Below are 21,072 nucleotides of genomic sequence, written 5' to 3'. Positions count from 1 at the left end.
TTGCCAGGTGAGGGTCACAAGCGTGGATCGATGATGACTCCCACAAAAACATTCCTTGGAAGCTGAACAAAATGAGTGAAAACTCTATACCGTCGTTCTCATCGAAACTGAGGTCCACCACGTAGCCCAGGGGCCTCCAGTGAGTTTGGTGGTGGAAGGGAGAATCCTGTGCCCCTTTTTCGACGGGGGCTCTGTGGGAATGGACCCTGGAAGGGAAGGCTCTTTCCAGCCGAGTTCAGGTGGCGTTAGGCTCCGAGCCTGTAGTCCTCTGAGTGTCCGTCCTCCTTTGGTTTCAGCATGCATGGGTGATGCAGAGCTCAAGACGTTGAGGAAGACCTTGGCGTGGCCTGGATTACATCCTAGTGGGTGTTCGGCTGTAGGGTTCAGCCGTACTAGGACGTTAGGGCCATGGCACAGGAGAAGAAGTTTCGTCCTCTTGTGGACTAGAGATGCTTATTCCCAGGCCAGTGGAACCATGCCGGTCTGCTGGGTCTTCCAGTGAAAATTGAGGACCACTTTAGGTGGAAGGCGGAGGCAGACCCAGCGCAATGCAAGGGAGACCCTTCTATAGTGCACAGGGGCCTGGTGTTTCTGGGAATGTGGTGGGTTTTCTTGTTTTCCGGAAATGCTACAGTGTTGCCAGTGGTATTGTCCCACAATGTTGGTAAGAGCGTTTGTCCACCAAGGGAAGGAAGGGTGGATCTAAAGAGGGACCACCGCCATGATGAGTAGATGGCCATTTGAGGGAATGCAAATGGAGAAACTGGATCTTACCACAACCCGGTCCTTTGCTGCAACTTCCGGGAATGGATCCTCCTGATAGATGGTTGACTCTCGAGTTGGGGCATCAGAAGTGTTTCAGGAATAAGCCTCAGTATCATTGTGTGCTTTTGGTCCGCCCGTGAGGCTTCAGCACGGTGGTTGATGTGCCTTCTGATAGAGCATATACTTTGTTTGGATCCCGAAAGAGCCACTGTTGTGGCAGAACTCAGGAATGAATTTTTTTGGAGGAGGCACATGTGAACCCGAGACATCAGCTTCTAGTTTTTGAGCATTGGACAGTCGTGAATGGTTTGGGCAGAGGAAAAGCGTAACTGGGTTCAAAGTAGTTCCTAAGGATTGTTGCCTATGCTTGAAGGAAGTAGAGAGTGATGGAATTCACCTCTTTGCCAAGTGCCTTCTAGGCGCTGGACAGGCGATGAGGGTCTCCTCTCCTGCACAAGTTGTGTGGTTCAGGCATCGCATCGTATGGGTGGTACTGGGGCTCCTGTTGGAATCTATGTCATGTGGGGCTTAGAGATGCATGTGGCGATGTACCAGAAAGGCAGGAGGTCTCCAGAGGACGTACTTTCTCAAGTTGTTCCTTCCATGCTTGGACATCCCATGGAGGGAAGGTGTCAGGGTCACATTCGTTTGTAGGGTTAGATGGAGATTCTCAGATGAGTTTCCTGTGGCTGGAAGAGTTTCCTGGGCAGCTTAGGAGCCCCATTGGAACTGAGATGAGGCAGGCATGGCATAGGAAACTGAAAAGGCTGCAGTCCCTAAGGAGTGTGTAGTGAGGAACAGCAGGCTGCGGAGCAGGCCACTTATGGTTATGTTTCATGGGCATCCCTCTCTTTTGTCTCCTTGCATACGCATGGCAGGTCGGGTTTCCTCGGACGGACTGAGGGTTGCCGCCGGCTCTTCTGGCTGTGGGAAGACACCCAGGCAGGACGGGGAACACCCGCATGCCCGTGCCCTCTGTTACCTGAGTGTGGCCCTTCATAGCTGACGATGGTAAGAGTCTCCTTGCCCCAAGTCACCGAGGTTGCTCCTTGCCAGGTGAGGGTCACAAGCGTGGATCGATGATGACTCCCACAAAAACATTCCTTGGAAGCTGAACAAAATGAGTGAAAACTCTATACCGTCGTTCTCATCGAAACTGAGGTCCACCACGTAGCACTGGGGGCTGCAGTGAGTTGGGTGGTGGAGCGGAGAACCCTGTGCCCCTTTTTCGACGGGGGCTCTATGGGAATGGACCCTGGAAGGGAAGGCTTTTTCCAGCCGAGTTCAGGTGGCGTTACTCTCCGAGCCTGTAGTCTTCCGAGTGTCAGTCCTCGTTTGGTTTCAGCATGCATGGGTGATGCAGAGCTCAGGACTTGAGGAAGACCTTGGCCTGCCCAGGATTATATCCTAGTGGGTGTTCGGCTGTAGGGTTCAGTCGTACTAGCAGGTTCTGGTCCATGGCACAGGAGAAGAAGTTTGGTCCTCTTGTGGACTGGAGATGCTTATTCCCAGGCCTGTGGAACCATGCCGGTCTGCTGGGTCTTCCAGTGAAAATTGAGGACCACTTTAGGTGGAATGCGGAGGCAGACCCAGCTTAAAGCATGGGAGACCCTTCTATAGTGCACAGGGGCCTGGTGTTTCCGGGAATGTGGTGGGTTTTCTGGTTTTCCGGAAATGCTACAGTGTTGCCAGTGGTATTGTCCCACAATGTTGGCAAGAGCGTTTGTCCACCAAGGGAAGGAAGGGTGGGTCTAAAGAGGGACCAGCGCCTGGATGAGTAGATGGCCATTTGAGGGAATGCAAATGGAGGAACTGGGTCTTACCACAAGCCGGTCCTTTGGCTGCAACTTCTGGGAATGGATCCTCCTGATAGTTGCTTGACTCTCGAGTTGGGGCATCAGAAGAGTTTCAGGAAAAAGCCTGAGTATCATTGTGTGATTTTGGTTTGCCCGTGAGGCTTCAGGCTCAGTGGTTGATGTGCCACATGATAGAGCATATATGCAGTTTGAATCCCGAATGAGCCACTATTGTGGCAGACCTCAGGAATGAATTTGTTTTGGAGGAGGCACATGTGAACCCGAGACATCAGCTTCTAGTTTTTGAGCATTGGACAGTCGTGAATGGTTTGGGCAGAGGAAAAGCGTAACTGGGTTCAAAGCAGTTCCTAAGGATTGTTGCCTATGCCTGAAGGAAGTAGAGAGTGATGGAATTCACCTCTTTGCCAAGTGCCTTTCTAGGCGCTGGACAGGCGATGAGGGTCTCCTCTGCTGCACAAGTTGTGTGGTTCAGGCATCGCATCGTATGGGTGGGACTGGGGCTCCTGTTGGAATCTATGTCATGTGGGGCTTAGAGATGCATGTGGCGATGTCCCAGAAAGGCAGGAGGTCTCCTGAGGATGTACTTTCTCAAGTTGTTCCTTCCATGCTTGGACATCCCATGGAGGGAAGGTGTCAGGGTCACATTCGTTTGTAGGGTTGGATGGAGATTCTCAGACGGGTTTCCTGTGGCTGGAAGAGTTTCCTGGGCAGCTTAGGAGCCCCATTGGAACTGAGATGAGGCAGGCATGGCATAGGAAACTGAAAAGGCTGCAGTCCCTAAGGAGTGTGTACTGAGGAACAGCAGGCTGCGGAGCAGGCCACTTATGGTTATGTTTCATGGGCATCCCTCTCTTTTGTCTCCTTGCATACGCATGGCAGGTCGGGTTTCCTCGGACGGACTGAGGGTTGCCGCCGGCTCTTCTGGCTGTGGGAAGACACCCAGGCAGGACGGGGAACACCCGCATGCTCGTGCCCTCTGTTACCTGAGTGTGGCCCTTCATAGCTGACGATGGTAAGAGTCTCCTTGCCCCAAGTCACCGAGGTTGCTCCTTGCCAGGTGAGGGTCACAAGCGTGGATTGATGATGACTCCCACAAAAACATTCCTTGGAAGCTGAACAAAATGAGTGAAAACTCCATACCGTCGTTCTCATCGAAACTGAGGTCCAGCACGTAGCACTGGGGGCTGCAGTGAGTTGGGTGGTGGAGCGGAGAACCCTGTGCCCCTTTTTCGACGGGGGCTCTATGGGAATGGACCCTGGAAGGGAAGGCTTTTTCCAGCCGAGTTCAGGTGGCGTTAGGCTCCGAGCCTGTAGTCCTCTGAGTGTCAGTCCTCGTTTGGTTTAAGCATGCATGGGTGATGCAGAGCTCAGGACTTGAGGAAGACCTTGGCCTGCCCAGGATTATATCCTAGTGGGTGTTCGGCTTTAGGGTTCAGTCGTACTAGCAGGTTCTGGTCCATGGCACAGGAGAAGAAGTTTGGTCGTCTTGTGGACTGGAGATGCTTATTCCCAGGCCTGTGGAACCATGCCGGTCTGCTGGGTCTTCCAGTGAAAATTGAGGACCACTTTAGGTGGAATGCGGAGGCAGACCCAGCGCAAAGCATGGGAGACCCTTCTATAGTGCACAGGGGCCTGGTGTTTCCGGGAGTGTGGTGGGTTTTCTGGTTTTCTGGAAATGCTACAGTGTTGCCAGTGGTATTGTCCCACAATGTTGGCAAGAGCGTTTGTCCACCAAGGGAAGGAAGGGTGGGTCTAAAGAGGGACCAGCGCCTGGATGAGTAGATGGCCATTTGAGGGAATGCAAATGGAGGAACTGGGTCTTACCACAAGCCGGTCCTTTGGCTGTAACTTCTGGGAATGGATCCTCCTGATAGGTGCTTGACTCTCAAGTTGGGGCATCAGAAGTGTTTCAGGAAAAAGCCTGAGTATCGTTGTGTGATTTTGGTTTGCCCGTGAGGCTTCAGGCTCAGTGGTTGATGTGCCACATGATAGAGCATATACGCAGTTTGAATCCCGAATGAGCCACTATTGTGGCAGACCTCAGGAATGAATTTTTTTGGAGGAGGCACATGTGAACCCGAGACATCAGCTTCTAGTTTTTGAGCATTGGACAGTCGTGAATGGTTTGGACAGAGGAAAAGCGTAACTGGGTTCAAAGTAGTTCCTAAGGATTGTTGCCTATGCCTGAAGGAAGTAGAGAGTGATGGAATTCACCTCTTTGCCAAGTGCCTTTCTAGGCGCTGGACAGGCGATGAGGGTCTCCTCTGCTGCACAAGTTGTGTGGTTCAGGCATCGCATCGTATGGGTGGGACTGGGGCTCCTGTTGGAATCTATGTCATGTGGGGCTTAGATATGCATGTGGCGATGTCCCAGAAAGGCAGGAGGTCTCCTGAGGACGTACTTTCTCAAGTTGTTCCTTCCATGCTTGGACATCCCATGGAGGGAAGGTGTCAGGGTCACATTCGTTTGTAGGGTTGGATGGAGATTCTCAGATGGGTTTCCTGTGGCTGGAAGAGTTTCCTGGGCAGCTTAGGAGCCCCATTGGAACTGAGATGAGGCAGGCATGGCATAGGAAACTGAAAAGGCTGCAGTCCCTAAGGAGTGTGTACTGAGGAGCAGCAGGCTGCGGAGCAGGCCACTTATGGTTATGTTTCATGGGCATCCCTCTCTTTTGTCTCCTTGCATACGCATGGCAGGTCGGGTTTCCTCGGACGGACTGAGGGTTGCCGCCGGCTCTTCTGGCTGTGGGAAGGTACCCAGGGAGGACGGGGAACACCCGCATGCTCGTGCCCTCTGTTACCTGAGTGTGGCCCTTCATAGCTGACGATGGTAAGAGTCTCCTTGCTCCAAGTCACCGAGGTTGCTCCTTGCCAGGTGAGGGTCACAAGCGTGGATCGATGATGACTCCCACAAAAACATTCCTTGGAAGCTGAACAAAATGAGTGAAAACTCTATACCGTCGTTCTCCTCGAAACTGAGGTCCAACACGTAGCCCAGGGGCCTGCAGTGAGTTTGGTGGTGGAAGGGAGTATCCTGTGCCGCTTTTTCGACGGGGGCTCTGTGGGAATGGACCCTGGAAGGGAAGGCTCTTTCCAGCCGAGTTCAGTTGGCGTTAGGCTCCGAGCCTGTAGTCCTCTAGTGTCCGTCCTCGTTTGGTTTCAGCATGCATGGGTGATGCAGAGCTCAAGACGTTGACGAAGACCTTGGCCTGCCCGGGATTATATCCTAGTGGGTGTTCGGCTGTACGGTTCAGCCGTACTAGGACGTTCTGGGCCATGGCACAGGAGGAGAAGTTTCGTCCTCTTGTGGACTGGAAATGCTTATTCCCAGGCCAGTGGAACCATACCGGTCTGCTGGGTCTTCCAGTGAAAATGGAGGACCACTTTAGGTAGAAGGCGGAGGCAGACCCAGCGCAATGCATGGGAGACCCTTCTATAGTGCACTGGGGCCTGGTGGTTCTGGGAATGTGGTGGGTTTTCTCGTTTTCCGGAAATGCTACAGTGTTGCCAGTGGTATTGTCCCACAATGTTGGCAAGAGCGTTTGTCCACCAAGGGAAGGAATTGTGGGTCTCCAGTGGGACCAGCGCCTGGATGAGTAGATGGCCATTTGAGGGAATGCAATTGGAGAAACTGGATCTTACCACAAGCCGGTCCTTTGCTTCATCTTCCGGGAATGGTTCCTCCTGATAGATGGTTGACTCTCGAGTTGGGGCATCAGAAGTGTTTCAGGAATAAGCCTTAGTATCATTGTGTGCTTTTGGTCCGCCCGTGAGGCTTCAGCACGGTGGTTGATGTGCCTTCTGATAGAGCATATACTTTGTTTGGATCCCGAATGAGCCACTGTTGTGGCAGACCTCAGGAATGAATTTTTTTGGAGGAGGCACATGTGAACCCGAGACATCAGCTTCTAGTTTTTGAGCATAGGACAGTCGTGAATGGTTTGGGCAGAGGAAAGGCGTAACTGGGTCCAAAGTAGTTCCTAAGGATTGTTGCCTATGCCTGAAGGAAGTAGAGAGTGATGGAATTCACCTCTTTGCCACGTGCCTTTCATAGGCGCTGGACAGGCGTTGAGGGTCTCCTCTCCTGCACAATTGTGGGGTACAGGCATCGGATCGTATGGTTGGGACTGGGGCTCCTGTTGGAATCTCTGTCATGTGGGGCTCCGAGATTCACGTGGCGATGTCCCAGAAGGCAGGAGGTCTCCAGAGGACGTACTTCCTCAAGTTGTTCCTTCCATGCTTGGACATCCCATGGAGGGAAGGTGTCAGGGTCACATTTGTTTGTAGGGTTGGATGGAGATTTTCAGATTTGTTTCCTGTGGCTGGAAGAGTTTCCTGGGCAGCTTAGGGGCCCCATTGGAACTGAGATGAGGCAGGCATGGCATAGGAAACTGAAAAGGCTGCAGTCCCTAAGGAGTGTGTAGTGAGGAACAGCAGGCTGCGGAGCAGGCCAGTCATGGTTATGTTTCATGGGCATCCCTCTCTTTTGTCTCCTTGCATACGCATTGCAGGTCGGGTTTCCTCGGACGGACTGAGGGTTGCCGCCGGCTCTTCTGGCTGTGGGAAGATACCCAGGCAGGATGGGGAACACCCGCATGCCCGTGCCATCTATTACCTGAGTGTGGCCCTTCATAGCTGACGATGGTAAGAGTCTCCTTGCTCCAAGTCACCGAGGTTGCTCCTTGCCAGGTGAGGGTCACAAGCGTGGATCGATGATGACTCCCACAAAAACATTCCTTGGAAGCTGAACAAAATGAGTGAAAACTCTATACCGTCGTTCTCATCGAAACTGAGGTCCAGCACGTAGCACTGGGGGCTGCAGTGAGTTGGGTGGTGGAGCGGAGAACCCTGTGCCCCTTTTTCGACGGGGGCTCTATGGGAATGGACCCTGGAAGGGAAGGCTTTTTCCAGCCGAGTTCAGGTGGCGTTAGGCTCCGAGCCTGTAGTCCTCTGAGTGTCAGTCCTCGTTTGGTTTCAGCATGCATGGGTGATGCAGAGCTCAGGACTTGAGGAAGACCTTGGCCTGCCCAGGATTATATCCTAGTGGGTGTTCGGCTGTAGGGTTCAGTCGTACTAGCAGGTTCTGGTCCATGGCACAGGAGAAGAAGTTTGGTCCTCTTGTGGACTGGAGATGCTTATTCCCAGGCCTGTGGAACCATGCCGGTCTGCTGGGTCTTCCAGTGAAAATTGAGGACCACTTTAGGTGGAATGCGGAGGCAGACCCAGCGCAAAGCATGGGAGACCCTTCTATAGTGCACAGGGGCCTGGTGTTTCCGGGAGTGTGGTGGGTTTTCTGGTTTTCCGGAAATGCTACAGTGTTGCCAGTGGTATTGTCCCACAATGTTGGCAAGAGCGTTTGTCCACCAAGGGAAGGAAGGGTGGGTCTAAAGAGGGACCAGCGCCTGGATGAGTAGATGGCCATTTGAGGGAATGCTTTTGGTCCACCCGTGAGGCTTCAGGCACCGTGGTTGATGTGCCTTCTGATAGAGCATATACTTTGTTTGGATCCCGAATGAGCCACTGTTGTGGCAGACCTCAGGAATGAATTTTTTTGGAGGAGGCACATGTGAACCCGAGACATCAGCTTCTAGTTTTTGAGCATAGGACAGTCGTGAATGGTTTGGGCAGAGGAAAGGCGTAACTGGGTCCAAAGTAGTTCCTAAGGATTGTTGCCTATGCCTGAAGGAAGTAGAGAGTGATGGAATTCACCTCTTTGCCAAGTGCCTTTCTAGGCGCTGGACAGGCGTTGAGGGTCTCCTCTCCTGCACAATTGTGGGGTTCAGGATTCGGAGTGTATGGTTGGTACTGGGGCTCCTGTTGGAATCTCTGTCATGTGGGGCTCCGAGATGCACGTGGCGATATCCCAGAAAGGCAGGAGGTCTCCAGAGGACGTACTTTCTCAAGTTGGTCCTTCCATGCTTGGACATCCCATGGAGGGAAGGTGTCAGGGTCACATTCGTTTGTAGGGTTGGATGGAGATTCTCAGATGGGTTTCCTGTGGCTTGAAGAGTTTCCTGGGCAGGGTAGGAGCCCCATTGGAACTGAGATGAGGCAGGCATGGCATAGGAAACTGAAAAGGCTGCAGTCGCTAAGGAGTGTGTAGTGAGGAACAGCAGGCTGCGGAGCAGGCCAGTCATGGTTATGTTTCATGGGCATCCCTCTCTTTTGTCTCTTTGCATACGCATGGCAGGTCGGGATTCCTCGGACGGATTGAGGGTTGCCTCCGGCTCTTCTGGCTGTGGGAAGATACCCAGGGAGGACGGTGAACACCCGCATGCCCGTGCCCTCTGTTACCTGAGTGTGGCCCTTCATAGCTGACGATGGTAAGAGTCTACTTACCCAGAGTCACCGAGGTTGCTCCTTGCCAGGTGAGGGTCACAAGCGTGGATCGATGATGACTCCCACAAAAACATTTTTTGGAAGCTGAACAAAATGAGTGAAAACTCTATACTGTCATTCTCCTCGAAACTGAGGTCCAACACGTAGCCCAGGGGCCTGCAGTGAGTTTGGTGGTGGAAGGGAGTATCCTGTGCCGCTTTTTCGACGGGGGCTCTGTGGGAATTGACCCTGGAAGGGAAGGCTCTTTCCAGCCGAGTTCAGGTGGCGTTAGGCTCCGAGCCTGTAGTCCTCTAGTGTCAGTCCTCGTTTGGTTTCAGCATGCATGGGTGATGCAGAGCTCAAGACGTTGAAGAAGACCTTGGCCTGCCCGGGATTATATCCTAGTGGGTGTTCGGCTGTACGGTTCAGCCGTACTAGGACGTTCTGGGCCATGGCACAGGAGGAGAAGTTTCGTCCTCTTGTGGACTGGAGATGCTTATTCCCAGGCCAGTGGAACCATGCCGGTCTGCTGGGTCTTCCAGTGAAAATGGAGGACCACTTTAGGTGGAAGGCGGAGGCAGACCCAGCGCAATGCATGGGAGACCCTTCTATAGTGCACTGGGGCCTGGTGGTTCTGGGAATATGGTGGGTTTTCTCGTTTTCCGGAAATGCTACAGTGTTGCCAGTGGTATTGTCCCACAATGTTGGCAAGAGCGTTTGTCCACCAAGGGAAGGAATTGTGGGTCTCCAGTGGGACCAGCGCCTGGATGAGTAGATGGCCATTTGAGGGAATGCAATTGGAGAAACTGGATCTTACCACAAGCCGGTCCTTTGCTTCAACTTCCGGGAATGGTTCCTCCTGATAGATGGTTGACTCTCGAGTTGGGGCATCAGAAGTGTTTCAGGAATAAGCCTTAGTATCATTGTGTGCTTTTGGTCCGCCCGTGAGGCTTCAGCACGGTGGTTGATGTGCCTTCTGATAGAGCATATACTTTGTTTGGATCCCGAATGAGCCACTGTTGTGGCAGACCTCAGGAATGAATTTTTTTGGAGGAGGCACATGTGAACCCGAGACATCAGCTTCTAGTTTTTGAGCATAGGGCAGTCGTGAATGGTTTGGGCAGAGGAAAGGCGTAACTGGGTCCAAAGTAGTTCCTAAGGATTGTTGCCTATGCCTGAAGGAAGTAGAGAGTGATGGAATTCACCTCTTTGCCACGTGCCTTTCATAGGCGCTGGACAGGCGTTGAGGGTCTCCTCTCCTGCACAATTGTGGGGTACAGGCATCGGATCATATGGTTGGGACTGGGGCTCCTGTTGGAATCTCTGTCATGTGGGGCTCCGAGATTCACGTGGCGATGTCCCAGAAGGCAGGAGGTCTCCAGAGGACGTACTTCCTCAAGTTGTTCCTTCCATGCTTGGACATCCCATGGAGGGAAGGTGTCAGGGTCACATTTGTTTGTAGGGTTGGATGGAGATTTTCAGATTTGTTTCCTGTGGCTGGAAGAGTTTCCTGGGCAGCTTAGGGGCCCCATTGGAACTGAGATGAGGCAGGCATGGCATAGGAAACTGAAAAGGCTGCAGTCCCTAAGGAGTGTGTAGTGAGGAACAGCAGGCTGCGGAGCAGGCCAGTCATGGTTATGTTTCATGGGCATCCCTCTCTTTTGTCTCCTTGCATACGCATTGCAGGTCGGGTTTCCTCGGACGGACTGAGGGTTGCCGCCGGCTCTTCTGGCTGTGGGAAGATACCCAGGCAGGATGGGGAACACCCGCATGCCCGTGCCATCTATTACCTGAGTGTGGCCCTTCATAGCTGACGATGGTAAGAGTCTCCTTGCTCCAAGTCACCGAGGTTGCTCCTTGCCAGGTGAGGGTCACAAGCGTGGATCGATGATGACTCCCACAAAAACATTCCTTGGAAGCTGAACAAAATGAGTGAAAACTCTATACCGTCGTTCTCATCGAAACTGAGGTCCAGCACGTAGCACTGGGGGCTGCAGTGAGTTGGGTGGTGGAGCGGAGAACCCTGTGCCCCTTTTTCGACGGGGGCTCTATGGGAATGGACCCTGGAAGGGAAGGCTTTTTCCAGCCGAGTTCAGGTGGCGTTAGGCTCCGAGCCTGTAGTCCTCTGAGTGTCAGTCCTCGTTTGGTTTCAGCATGCATGGGTGATGCAGAGCTCAGGACTTGAGGAAGACCTTGGCCTGCCCAGGATTATATCCTAGTGGGTGTTCGGCTGTAGGGTTCAGTCGTACTAGCAGGTTCTGGTCCATGGCACAGGAGAAGAAGTTTGGTCCTCTTGTGGACTGGAGATGCTTATTCCCAGGCCTGTGGAACCATGCCGGTCTGCTGGGTCTTCCAGTGAAAATTGAGGACCACTTTAGGTGGAATGCGGAGGCAGACCCAGCGCAAAGCATGGGAGACCCTTCTATAGTGCACAGGGGCCTGGTGTTTCCGGGAGTGTGGTGGGTTTTCTGGTTTTCCGGAAATGCTACAGTGTTGCCAGTGGTATTGTCCCACAATGTTGGCAAGAGCGTTTGTCCACCAAGGGAAGGAAGGGTGGGTCTAAAGAGGGACCAGCGCCTGGATGAGTAGATGGCCATTTGAGGGAATGCTTTTGGTCCACCCGTGAGGCTTCAGGCACGGTGGTTGATGTGCCTTCTGATAGAGCATATACTTTGTTTGGATCCCGAATGAGCCACTGTTGTGGCAGACCTCAGGAATGAATTTTTTTGGAGGAGGCACATGTGAACCCGAGACATCAGCTTCTAGTTTTTGAGCATAGGACAGTCGTGAATGGTTTGGGCAGAGGAAAGGCGTAACTGGGTCCAAAGTAGTTCCTAAGGATTGTTGCCTATGCCTGAAGGAAGTAGAGAGTGATGGAATTCACCTCTTTGCCAAGTGCCTTTCTAGGCGCTGGACAGGCGTTGAGGGTCTCCTCTCCTGCACAATTGTGGGGTTCAGGATTCGGAGTGTATGGTTGGTACTGGGGCTCCTGTTGGAATCTCTGTCATGTGGGGCTCCGAGATGCACGTGGCGATATCCCAGAAAGGCAGGAGGTCTCCAGAGGACGTACTTTCTCAAGTTGGTCCTTCCATGCTTGGACATCCCATGGAGGGAAGGTGTCAGGTTCACATTCGTTTGTAGGGTTGGATGGAGATTCTCAGATGGGTTTCCTGTGGCTTGAAGAGTTTCCTGGGCAGGGTAGGAGCCCCATTGGAACTGAGATGAGGCAGGCATGGCATAGGAAACTGAAAAGGCTGCAGTCGCTAAGGAGTGTGTAGTGAGGAACAGCAGGCTGCGGAGCAGGCCAGTCATGGTTATGTTTCATGGGCATCCCTCTCTTTTGTCTCTTTGCATACGCATGGCAGGTCGGGATTCCTCGGACGGATTGAGGGTTGCCTCCGGCTCTTCTGGCTGTGGGAAGATACCCAGGGAGGACGGTGAACACCCGCATGCCCGTGCCCTCTGTTACCTGAGTGTGGCCCTTCATAGCTGACGATGGTAAGAGTCTACTTACCCAGAGTCACCGAGGTTGCTCCTTGCCAGGTGAGGGTCACAAGCGTGGATCGATGATGACTCCCACAAAAACATTTTTTGGAAGCTGAACAAAATGAGTGAAAACTCTATACTGTCATTCTCCTCGAAACTGAGGTCCAACACGTAGCCCAGGGGCCTGCAGTGAGTTTGGTGGTGGAAGGGAGTATCCTGTGCCGCTTTTTCGACGGGGGCTCTGTGGGAATTGACCCTGGAAGGGAAGGCTCTTTCCAGCCGAGTTCAGGTGGCGTTAGGCTCCGAGCCTGTAGTCCTCTAGTGTCAGTCCTCGTTTGGTTTCAGCATGCATGGGTGATGCAGAGCTCAAGACGTTGAAGAAGACCTTGGCCTGCCCGGGATTATATCCTAGTGGGTGTTCGGCTGTACGGTTCAGCCGTACTAGGACGTTCTGGGCCATGGCACAGGAGGAGAAGTTTCGTCCTCTTGTGGACTGGAGATGCTTATTCCCAGGCCAGTGGAACCATGCCGGTCTGCTGGGTCTTCCAGTGAAAATGGAGGACCACTTTAGGTGGAAGGCGGAGGCAGACCCAGCGCAATGCATGGGAGACCCTTCTATAGTGCACTGGGGCCTGGTGGTTCTGGGAATATGGTGGGTTTTCTCGTTTTCCGGAAATGCTACAGTGTTGCCAGTGGTATTGTCCCACAATGTTGGCAAGAGCGTTTGTCCACCAAGGGAAGGAATTGTGGGTCTCCAGTGGGACCAGCGCCTGGATGAGTAGATGGCCATTTGAGGGAATGCAATTGGAGAAACTGGATCTTACCACAAGCCGGTCCTTTGCTTCAACTTCCGGGAATGGTTCCTCCTGATAGATGGTTGACTCTCGAGTTGGGGCATCAGAAGTGTTTCAGGAATAAGCCTTAGTATCATTGTGTGCTTTTGGTCCGCCCGTGAGGCTTCAGCACGGTGGTTGATGTGCCTTCTGATAGAGCATATACTTTGTTTGGATCCCGAATGAGCCACTGTTGTGGCAGACCTCAGGAATGAATTTTTTTGGAGGAGGCACATGTGAACCCGAGACATCAGCTTCTAGTTTTTGAGCATAGGGCAGTCGTGAATGGTTTGGGCAGAGGAAAGGCGTAACTGGGTCCAAAGTAGTTCCTAAGGATTGTTGCCTATGCCTGAAGGAAGTAGAGAGTGATGGAATTCACCTCTTTGCCACGTGCCTTTCATAGGCGCTGGACAGGCGTTGAGGGTCTCCTCTCCTGCACAATTGTGGGGTACAGGCATCGGATCATATGGTTGGGACTGGGGCTCCTGTTGGAATCTCTGTCATGTGGGGCTCCGAGATTCACGTGGCGATGTCCCAGAAGGCAGGAGGTCTCCAGAGGACGTACTTCCTCAAGTTGTTCCTTCCATGCTTGGACATCCCATGGAGGGAAGGTGTCAGGGTCACATTTGTTTGTAGGGTTGGATGGAGATTTTCAGATTTGTTTCCTGTGGCTGGAAGAGTTTCCTGGGCAGCTTAGGGGCCCCATTGGAACTGAGATGAGGCAGGCATGGCATAGGAAACTGAAAAGGCTGCAGTCCCTAAGGAGTGTGTAGTGAGGAACAGCAGGCTGCGGAGCAGGCCAGTCATGGTTATGTTTCATGGGCATCCCTCTCTTTTGTCTCCTTGCATACGCATTGCAGGTCGGGTTTCCTCGGACGGACTGAGGGTTGCCGCCGGCTCTTCTGGCTGTGGGAAGATACCCAGGCAGGATGGGGAACACCCGCATGCCCGTGCCATCTATTACCTGAGTGTGGCCCTTCATAGCTGACGATGGTAAGAGTCTCCTTGCTCCAAGTCACCGAGGTTGCTCCTTGCCAGGTGAGGGTCACAAGCGTGGATCGATGATGACTCCCACAAAAACATTCCTTGGAAGCTGAACAAAATGAGTGAAAACTCTATACCGTCGTTCTCATCGAAACTGAGGTCCAGCACGTAGCACTGGGGGCTGCAGTGAGTTGGGTGGTGGAGCGGAGAACCCTGTGCCCCTTTTTCGACGGGGGCTCTATGGGAATGGACCCTGGAAGGGAAGGCTTTTTCCAGCCGAGTTCAGGTGGCGTTAGGCTCCGAGCCTGTAGTCCTCTGAGTGTCAGTCCTCGTTTGGTTTCAGCATGCATGGGTGATGCAGAGCTCAGGACTTGAGGAAGACCTTGGCCTGCCCAGGATTATATCCTAGTGGGTGTTCGGCTGTAGGGTTCAGTCGTACTAGCAGGTTCTGGTCCATGGCACAGGAGAAGAAGTTTGGTCCTCTTGTGGACTGGAGATGCTTATTCCCAGGCCTGTGGAACCATGCCGGTCTGCTGGGTCTTCCAGTGAAAATTGAGGACCACTTTAGGTGGAATGCGGAGGCAGACCCAGCGCAAAGCATGGGAGACCCTTCTATAGTGCACAGGGGCCTGGTGTTTCCGGGAGTGTGGTGGGTTTTCTGGTTTTCCGGAAATGCTACAGTGTTGCCAGTGGTATTGTCCCACAATGTTGGCAAGAGCGTTTGTCCACCAAGGGAAGGAAGGGTGGGTCTAAAGAGGGACCAGCGCCTGGATGAGTAGATGGCCATTTGAGGGAATGCTTTTGGTCCACCCGTGAGGCTTCAGGCACGGTGGTTGATGTGCCTTCTGATAGAGCATATACTTTGTTTGGATCCCGAATGAGCCACTGTTGTGGCAGACCTCAGGAATGAATTTTTTTGGAGGAGGCACATGTGAACCCGAGACATCAGCTTCTAGTTTTTGAGCATAGGACAGTCGTGAATGGTTTGGGCAGAGGAAAGGCGTAACTGGGTCCAAAGTAGTTCCTAAGGATTGTTGCCTATGCCTGAAGGAAGTAGAGAGTGATGGAATTCACCTCTTTGCCAAGTGCCTTTCTAGGCGCTGGACAGGCGTTGAGGGTCTCCTCTCCTGCACAATTGTGGGGTTCAGGATTCGGAGTGTATGGTTGGTACTGGGGCTCCTGTTGGAATCTCTGTCATGTGGGGCTCCGAGATGCACGTGGCGATATCCCAGAAAGGCAGGAGGTCTCCAGAGGACGTACTTTCTCAAGTTGGTCCTTCCATGCTTGGACATCCCATGGAGGGAAGGTGTCAGGTTCACATTCGTTTGTAGGGTTGGATGGAGATTCTCAGATGGGTTTCCTGTGGCTTGAAGAGTTTCCTGGGCAGGGTAGGAGCCCCATTGGAACTGAGATGAGGCAGGCATGGCATAGGAAACTGAAAAGGCTGCAGTCGCTAAGGAGTGTGTAGTGAGGAACAGCAGGCTGCGGAGCAGGCCAGTCATGGTTATGTTTCATGGGCATCCCTCTCTTTTGTCTCTTTGCATACGCATGGCAGGTCGGGATTCCTCGGACGGATTGAGGGTTGCCTCCGGCTCTTCTGGCTGTGGGAAGATACCCAGGGAGGACGGTGAACACCCGCATGCCCGTGCCCTCTGTTACCTGAGTGTGGCCCTTCATAGCTGACGATGGTAAGAGTCTACTTACCCAGAGTCACCGAGGTTGCTCCTTGCCAGGTGAGGGTCACAAGCGTGGATCGATGATGACTCCCACAAAAACATTTTTTGGAAGCTGAACAAAATGAGTGAAAACTCTATACTGTCATTCTCCTCGAAACTGAGGTCCAACACGTAGCCCAGGGGCCTGCAGTGAGTTTGGTGGTGGAAGGGAGTATCCTGTGCCGCTTTTTCGACGGGGGCTCTGTGGGAATTGACCCTGGAAGGGAAGGCTCTTTCCAGCCGAGTTCAGGTGGCGTTAGGCTCCGAGCCTGTAGTCCTCTAGTGTCAGTCCTCGTTTGGTTTCAGCATGCATGGGTGATGCAGAGCTCAAGACGTTGAAGAAGACCTTGGCCTGCCCGGGATTATATCCTAGTGGGTGTTCGGCTGTACGGTTCAGCCGTACTAGGACGTTCTGGGCCATGGCACAGGAGGAGAAGTTTCGTCCTCTTGTGGACTGGAGATGCTTATTCCCAGGCCAGTGGAACCATGCCGGTCTGCTGGGTCTTCCAGTGAAAATGGAGGACCACTTTAGGTGGAAGGCGGAGGCAGACCCAGCGCAATGCATGGGAGACCCTTCTATAGTGCACTGGGGCCTGGTGGTTCTGGGAATATGGTGGGTTTTCTCGTTTTCCGGAAATGCTACAGTGTTGCCAGTGGTATTGTCCCACAATGTTGGCAAGAGCGTTTGTCCACCAAGGGAAGGAATTGTGGGTCTCCAGTGGGACCAGCGCCTGGATGAGTAGATGGCCATTTGAGGGAATGCAATTGGAGAAACTGGATCTTACCACAAGCCGGTCCTTTGCTTCAACTTCCGGGAATGGTTCCTCCTGATAGATGGTTGACTCTCGAGTTGGGGCATCAGAAGTGTTTCAGGAATAAGCCTTAGTATCATTGTGTGCTTTTGGTCCGCCCGTGAGGCTTCAGCACGGTGGTTGATGTGCCTTCTGATAGAGCATATACTTTGTTTGGATCCCGAATGAGCCACTGTTGTGGCAGACCTCAGGAATGAATTTTTTTGGAGGAGGCACATGTGAACCCGAGACATCAGCTTCTAGTTTTTGAGCATAGGGCAGTCGTGAATGGTTTGGGCAGAGGAAAGGCGTAACTGGGTCCAAAGTAGTTCCTAAGGATTGTTGCCTATGCCTGAAGGAAGTAGAGAGTGATGGAATTCACCTCTTTGCCACGTGCCTTTCATAGGCGCTGGACAGGCGTTGAGGGTCTCCTCTCCTGCACAATTGTGGGGTACAGGCATCGGATCATATGGTTGGGACTGGGGCTCCTGTTGGAATCTCTGTCATGTGGGGCTCCGAGATTCACGTGGCGATGTCCCAGAAGGCAGGAGGTCTCCAGAGGACGTACTTCCTCAAGTTGTTCCTTCCATGCTTGGACATCCCATGGAGGGAAGGTGTCAGGGTCACATTTGTTTGTAGGGTTGGATGGAGATTTTCAGATTTGTTTCCTGTGGCTGGAAGAGTTTCCTGGGCAGCTTAGGGGCCCCATTGGAACTGAGATGAGGCAGGCATGGCATAGGAAACTGAAAAGGCTGCAGTCCCTAAGGAGTGTGTAGTGAGGAACAGCAGGCTGCGGAGCAGGCCAGTCATGGTTATGTTTCATGGGCATCCCTCTCTTTTGTCTCCTTGCATACGCATTGCAGGTCGGGTTTCCTCGGACGGACTGAGGGTTGCCGCCGGCTCTTCTGGCTGTGGGAAGATACCCAGGCAGGATGGGGAACACCCGCATGCCCGTGCCATCTATTACCTGAGTGTGGCCCTTCATAGCTGACGATGGTAAGAGTCTCCTTGCTCCAAGTCACCGAGGTTGCTCCTTGCCAGGTGAGGGTCACAAGCGTGGATCGATGATGACTCCCACAAAAACATTCCTTGGAAGCTGAACAAAATGAGTGAAAACTCTATACCGTCGTTCTCATCGAAACTGAGGTCCAGCACGTAGCACTGGGGGCTGCAGTGAGTTGGGTGGTGGAGCGGAGAACCCTGTGCCCCTTTTTCGACGGGGGCTCTATGGGAATGGACCCTGGAAGGGAAGGCTTTTTCCAGCCGAGTTCAGGTGGCGTTAGGCTCCGAGCCTGTAGTCCTCTGAGTGTCAGTCCTCGTTTGGTTTCAGCATGCATGGGTGATGCAGAGCTCAGGACTTGAGGAAGACCTTGGCCTGCCCAGGATTATATCCTAGTGGGTGTTCGGCTGTAGGGTTCAGTCGTACTAGCAGGTTCTGGTCCATGGCACAGGAGAAGAAGTTTGGTCCTCTTGTGGACTGGAGATGCTTATTCCCAGGCCTGTGGAACCATGCCGGTCTGCTGGGTCTTCCAGTGAAAATTGAGGACCACTTTAGGTGGAATGCGGAGGCAGACCCAGCGCAAAGCATGGGAGACCCTTCTATAGTGCACAGGGGCCTGGTGTTTCCGGGAGTGTGGTGGGTTTTCTGGTTTTCCGGAAATGCTACAGTGTTGCCAGTGGTATTGTCCCACAATGTTGGCAAGAGCGTTTGTCCACCAAGGGAAGGAAGGGTGGGTCTAAAGAGGGACCAGCGCCTGGATGAGTAGATGGCCATTTGAGGGAATGCTTTTGGTCCACCCGTGAGGCTTCAGGCACGGTGGTTGATGTGCCTTCTGATAGAGCATATACTTTGTTTGGATCCCGAATGAGCCACTGTTGTGGCAGACCTCAGGAATGAATTTTTTTGGAGGAGGCACATGTGAACCCGAGACATCAGCTTCTAGTTTTTGAGCATAGGACAGTCGTGAATGGTTTGGGCAGAGGAAAGGCGTAACTGGGTCCAAAGTAGTTCCTAAGGATTGTTGCCTATGCCTGAAGGAAGTAGAGAGTGATGGAATTCACCTCTTTGCCAAGTGCCTTTCTAGGCGCTGGACAGGCGTTGAGGGTCTCCTCTCCTGCACAATTGTGGGGTTCAGGATTCGGAGTGTATGGTTGGTACTGGGGCTCCTGTTGGAATCTCTGTCATGTGGGGCTCCGAGATGCACGTGGCGATATCCCAGAAAGGCAGGAGGTCTCCAGAGGACGTACTTTCTCAAGTTGGTCCTTCCATGCTTGGACATCCCATGGAGGGAAGGTGTCAGGTTCACATTCGTTTGTAGGGTTGGATGGAGATTCTCAGATGGGTTTCCTGTGGCTTGAAGAGTTTCCTGGGCAGGGTAGGAGCCCCATTGGAACTGAGATGAGGCAGGCATGGCATAGGAAACTGAAAAGGCTGCAGTCGCTAAGGAGTGTGTAGTGAGGAACAGCAGGCTGCGGAGCAGGCCAGTCATGGTTATGTTTCATGGGCATCCCTCTCTTTTGTCTCTTTGCATACGCATGGCAGGTCGGGATTCCTCGGACGGATTGAGGGTTGCCTCCGGCTCTTCTGGCTGTGGGAAGATACCCAGGGAGGACGGTGAACACCCGCATGCCCGTGCCCTCTGTTACCTGAGTGTGGCCCTTCATAGCTGACGATGGTAAGAGTCTACTTACCCAGAGTCACCGAGGTTGCTCCTTGCCAGGTGAGGGTCACAAGCGTGGATCGATGATGACTCCCACAAAAACATTTTTTGGAAGCTGAACAAAATGAGTGAAAACTCTATACTGTCATTCTCCTCGAAACTGAGGTCCAACACGTAGCCCAGGGGCCTGCAGTGAGTTTGGTGGTGGAAGGGAGTATCCTGTGCCGCTTTTTCGACGGGGGCTCTGTGGGAATTGACCCTGGAAGGGAAGGCTCTTTCCAGCCGAGTTCAGGTGGCGTTAGGCTCCGAGCCTGTAGTCCTCTAGTGTCAGTCCTCGTTTGGTTTCAGCATGCATGGGTGATGCAGAGCTCAAGACGTTGAAGAAGACCTTGGCCTGCCCGGGATTATATCCTAGTGGGTGTTCGGCTGTACGGTTCAGCCGTACTAGGACGTTCTGGGCCATGGCACAGGAGGAGAAGTTTCGTCCTCTTGTGGACTGGAGATGCTTATTCCCAGGCCAGTGGAACCATGCCGGTCTGCTGGGTCTTCCAGTGAAAATGGAGGACCACTTTAGGTGGAAGGCGGAGGCAGACCCAGCGCAATGCATGGGAGACCCTTCTATAGTGCACTGGGGCCTGGTGGTTCTGGGAATATGGTGGGTTTTCTCGTTTTCCGGAAATGCTACAGTGTTGCCAGTGGTATTGTCCCACAATGTTGGCAAGAGCGTTTGTCCACCAAGGGAAGGAATTGTGGGTCTCCAGTGGGACCAGCGCCTGGATGAGTAGATGGCCATTTGAGGGAATGCAATTGGAGAAACTGGATCTTACCACAAGCCGGTCCTTTGCTTCAACTTCCGGGAATGGTTCCTCCTGATAGATGGTTGACTATCGAGTTGGGGCATCAGAAGTGTTTCAGGAATAAGCCTTAGTATCATTGTGTGCTTTTGGTCCGCCCGTGAGGCTTCAGCACGGTGGTTGATGTGCCTTCTGATAGAGCATATACTTTGTTTGGATCCCGAATGAGCCACTGTTGTGGCAGACCTCAGGAATGAATTTTTTTGGAGGAGGCACATGTGAACCCGAGACATCAGCTTCTAGTTTTTGAGCATAGGGCAGTCGTGAATGGTTTGGGCAGAGGAAAGGCGTAACTGGGTCCAAAGTAGTTCCTAAGGATTGTTGCCTATGCCTGAAGGAAGTAGAGAGTGATGGAATTCACCTCTTTGCCACGTGCCTTTCATAGGCGCTGGACAGGCGTTGAGGGTCTCCTCTCCTGCACAATTGTGGGGTACAGGCATCGGATCATATGGTTGGGACTGGGGCTCCTGTTGGAATCTCTGTCATGTGGGGCTCCGAGATTCACGTGGCGATGTCCCAGAAGGCAGGAGGTCTCCAGAGGACGTACTTCCTCAAGTTGTTCCTTCCATGCTTGGACATCCCATGGAGGGAAGGTGTCAGGGTCACATTTGTTTGTAGGGTTGGATGGAGATTTTCAGATTTGTTTCCTGTGGCTGGAAGAGTTTCCTGGGCAGCTTAGGGGCCCCATTGGAACTGAGATGAGGCAGGCATGGCATAGGAAACTGAAAAGGCTGCAGTCCCTAAGGAGTGTGTAGTGAGGAACAGCAGGCTGCGGAGCAGGCCAGTCATGGTTATGTTTCATGGGCATCCCTCTCTTTTGTCTCCTTGCATACGCATTGCAGGTCGGGTT

General features: G+C 52.9%; 12 non-coding genes across 12 annotated transcripts; all 12 read left to right on the top strand.

Moving 5' to 3' along the window:
* The first annotated feature begins 24 nt into the window (after positions 1–24).
* Positions 25–116, top strand: LOC143386579 (small nucleolar RNA SNORD116). Its single transcript, XR_013089593.1, has one exon. It is a non-coding gene; the product is annotated as a small nucleolar RNA SNORD116 (small nucleolar RNA).
* Positions 117–1,838: 1,722 nt separating this feature from the next.
* Positions 1,839–1,930, top strand: LOC143386639 (small nucleolar RNA SNORD116). Its single transcript, XR_013089650.1, has one exon. It is a non-coding gene; the product is annotated as a small nucleolar RNA SNORD116 (small nucleolar RNA).
* Positions 1,931–3,656: 1,726 nt separating this feature from the next.
* LOC143641248 (small nucleolar RNA SNORD116) lies at positions 3,657–3,748 on the top strand. Its single transcript, XR_013155268.1, has one exon. It is a non-coding gene; the product is annotated as a small nucleolar RNA SNORD116 (small nucleolar RNA).
* Positions 3,749–5,473: 1,725 nt separating this feature from the next.
* On the top strand, positions 5,474–5,565 carry LOC143386663 (small nucleolar RNA SNORD116). The gene has a single exon (XR_013089672.2). It is a non-coding gene; the product is annotated as a small nucleolar RNA SNORD116 (small nucleolar RNA).
* Positions 5,566–7,287: 1,722 nt separating this feature from the next.
* Positions 7,288–7,379, top strand: LOC143386675 (small nucleolar RNA SNORD116). The gene has a single exon (XR_013089683.1). It is a non-coding gene; the product is annotated as a small nucleolar RNA SNORD116 (small nucleolar RNA).
* A 1,587-nt stretch (positions 7,380–8,966) lies between these two features.
* On the top strand, positions 8,967–9,058 carry LOC143641268 (small nucleolar RNA SNORD116). Its single transcript, XR_013155288.1, has one exon. It is a non-coding gene; the product is annotated as a small nucleolar RNA SNORD116 (small nucleolar RNA).
* A 1,722-nt stretch (positions 9,059–10,780) lies between these two features.
* Positions 10,781–10,872, top strand: LOC143641262 (small nucleolar RNA SNORD116). Its single transcript, XR_013155282.1, has one exon. It is a non-coding gene; the product is annotated as a small nucleolar RNA SNORD116 (small nucleolar RNA).
* Positions 10,873–12,459: 1,587 nt separating this feature from the next.
* LOC143641267 (small nucleolar RNA SNORD116) lies at positions 12,460–12,551 on the top strand. The gene has a single exon (XR_013155287.1). It is a non-coding gene; the product is annotated as a small nucleolar RNA SNORD116 (small nucleolar RNA).
* Positions 12,552–14,273: 1,722 nt separating this feature from the next.
* Positions 14,274–14,365, top strand: LOC143641253 (small nucleolar RNA SNORD116). The gene has a single exon (XR_013155273.1). It is a non-coding gene; the product is annotated as a small nucleolar RNA SNORD116 (small nucleolar RNA).
* Positions 14,366–15,952: 1,587 nt separating this feature from the next.
* LOC143396069 (small nucleolar RNA SNORD116) lies at positions 15,953–16,044 on the top strand. Its single transcript, XR_013090958.2, has one exon. It is a non-coding gene; the product is annotated as a small nucleolar RNA SNORD116 (small nucleolar RNA).
* Positions 16,045–17,766: 1,722 nt separating this feature from the next.
* LOC143396068 (small nucleolar RNA SNORD116) lies at positions 17,767–17,858 on the top strand. The gene has a single exon (XR_013090957.1). It is a non-coding gene; the product is annotated as a small nucleolar RNA SNORD116 (small nucleolar RNA).
* Positions 17,859–19,445: 1,587 nt separating this feature from the next.
* LOC143641266 (small nucleolar RNA SNORD116) lies at positions 19,446–19,537 on the top strand. Its single transcript, XR_013155286.1, has one exon. It is a non-coding gene; the product is annotated as a small nucleolar RNA SNORD116 (small nucleolar RNA).
* The last annotated feature ends 1,535 nt before the right edge of the window (positions 19,538–21,072 follow it).

The sequence above is a fragment of the Callospermophilus lateralis genome, unplaced genomic scaffold (assembly GCF_048772815.1).
Source record: "Callospermophilus lateralis isolate mCalLat2 unplaced genomic scaffold, mCalLat2.hap1 Scaffold_9286, whole genome shotgun sequence".
NCBI classification, from domain to species: domain Eukaryota; kingdom Metazoa; phylum Chordata; class Mammalia; order Rodentia; family Sciuridae; genus Callospermophilus; species Callospermophilus lateralis.
Note: the sequence above shows the minus strand (reverse complement) of the source record. Positions and strands in the feature narration are given on the sequence as shown.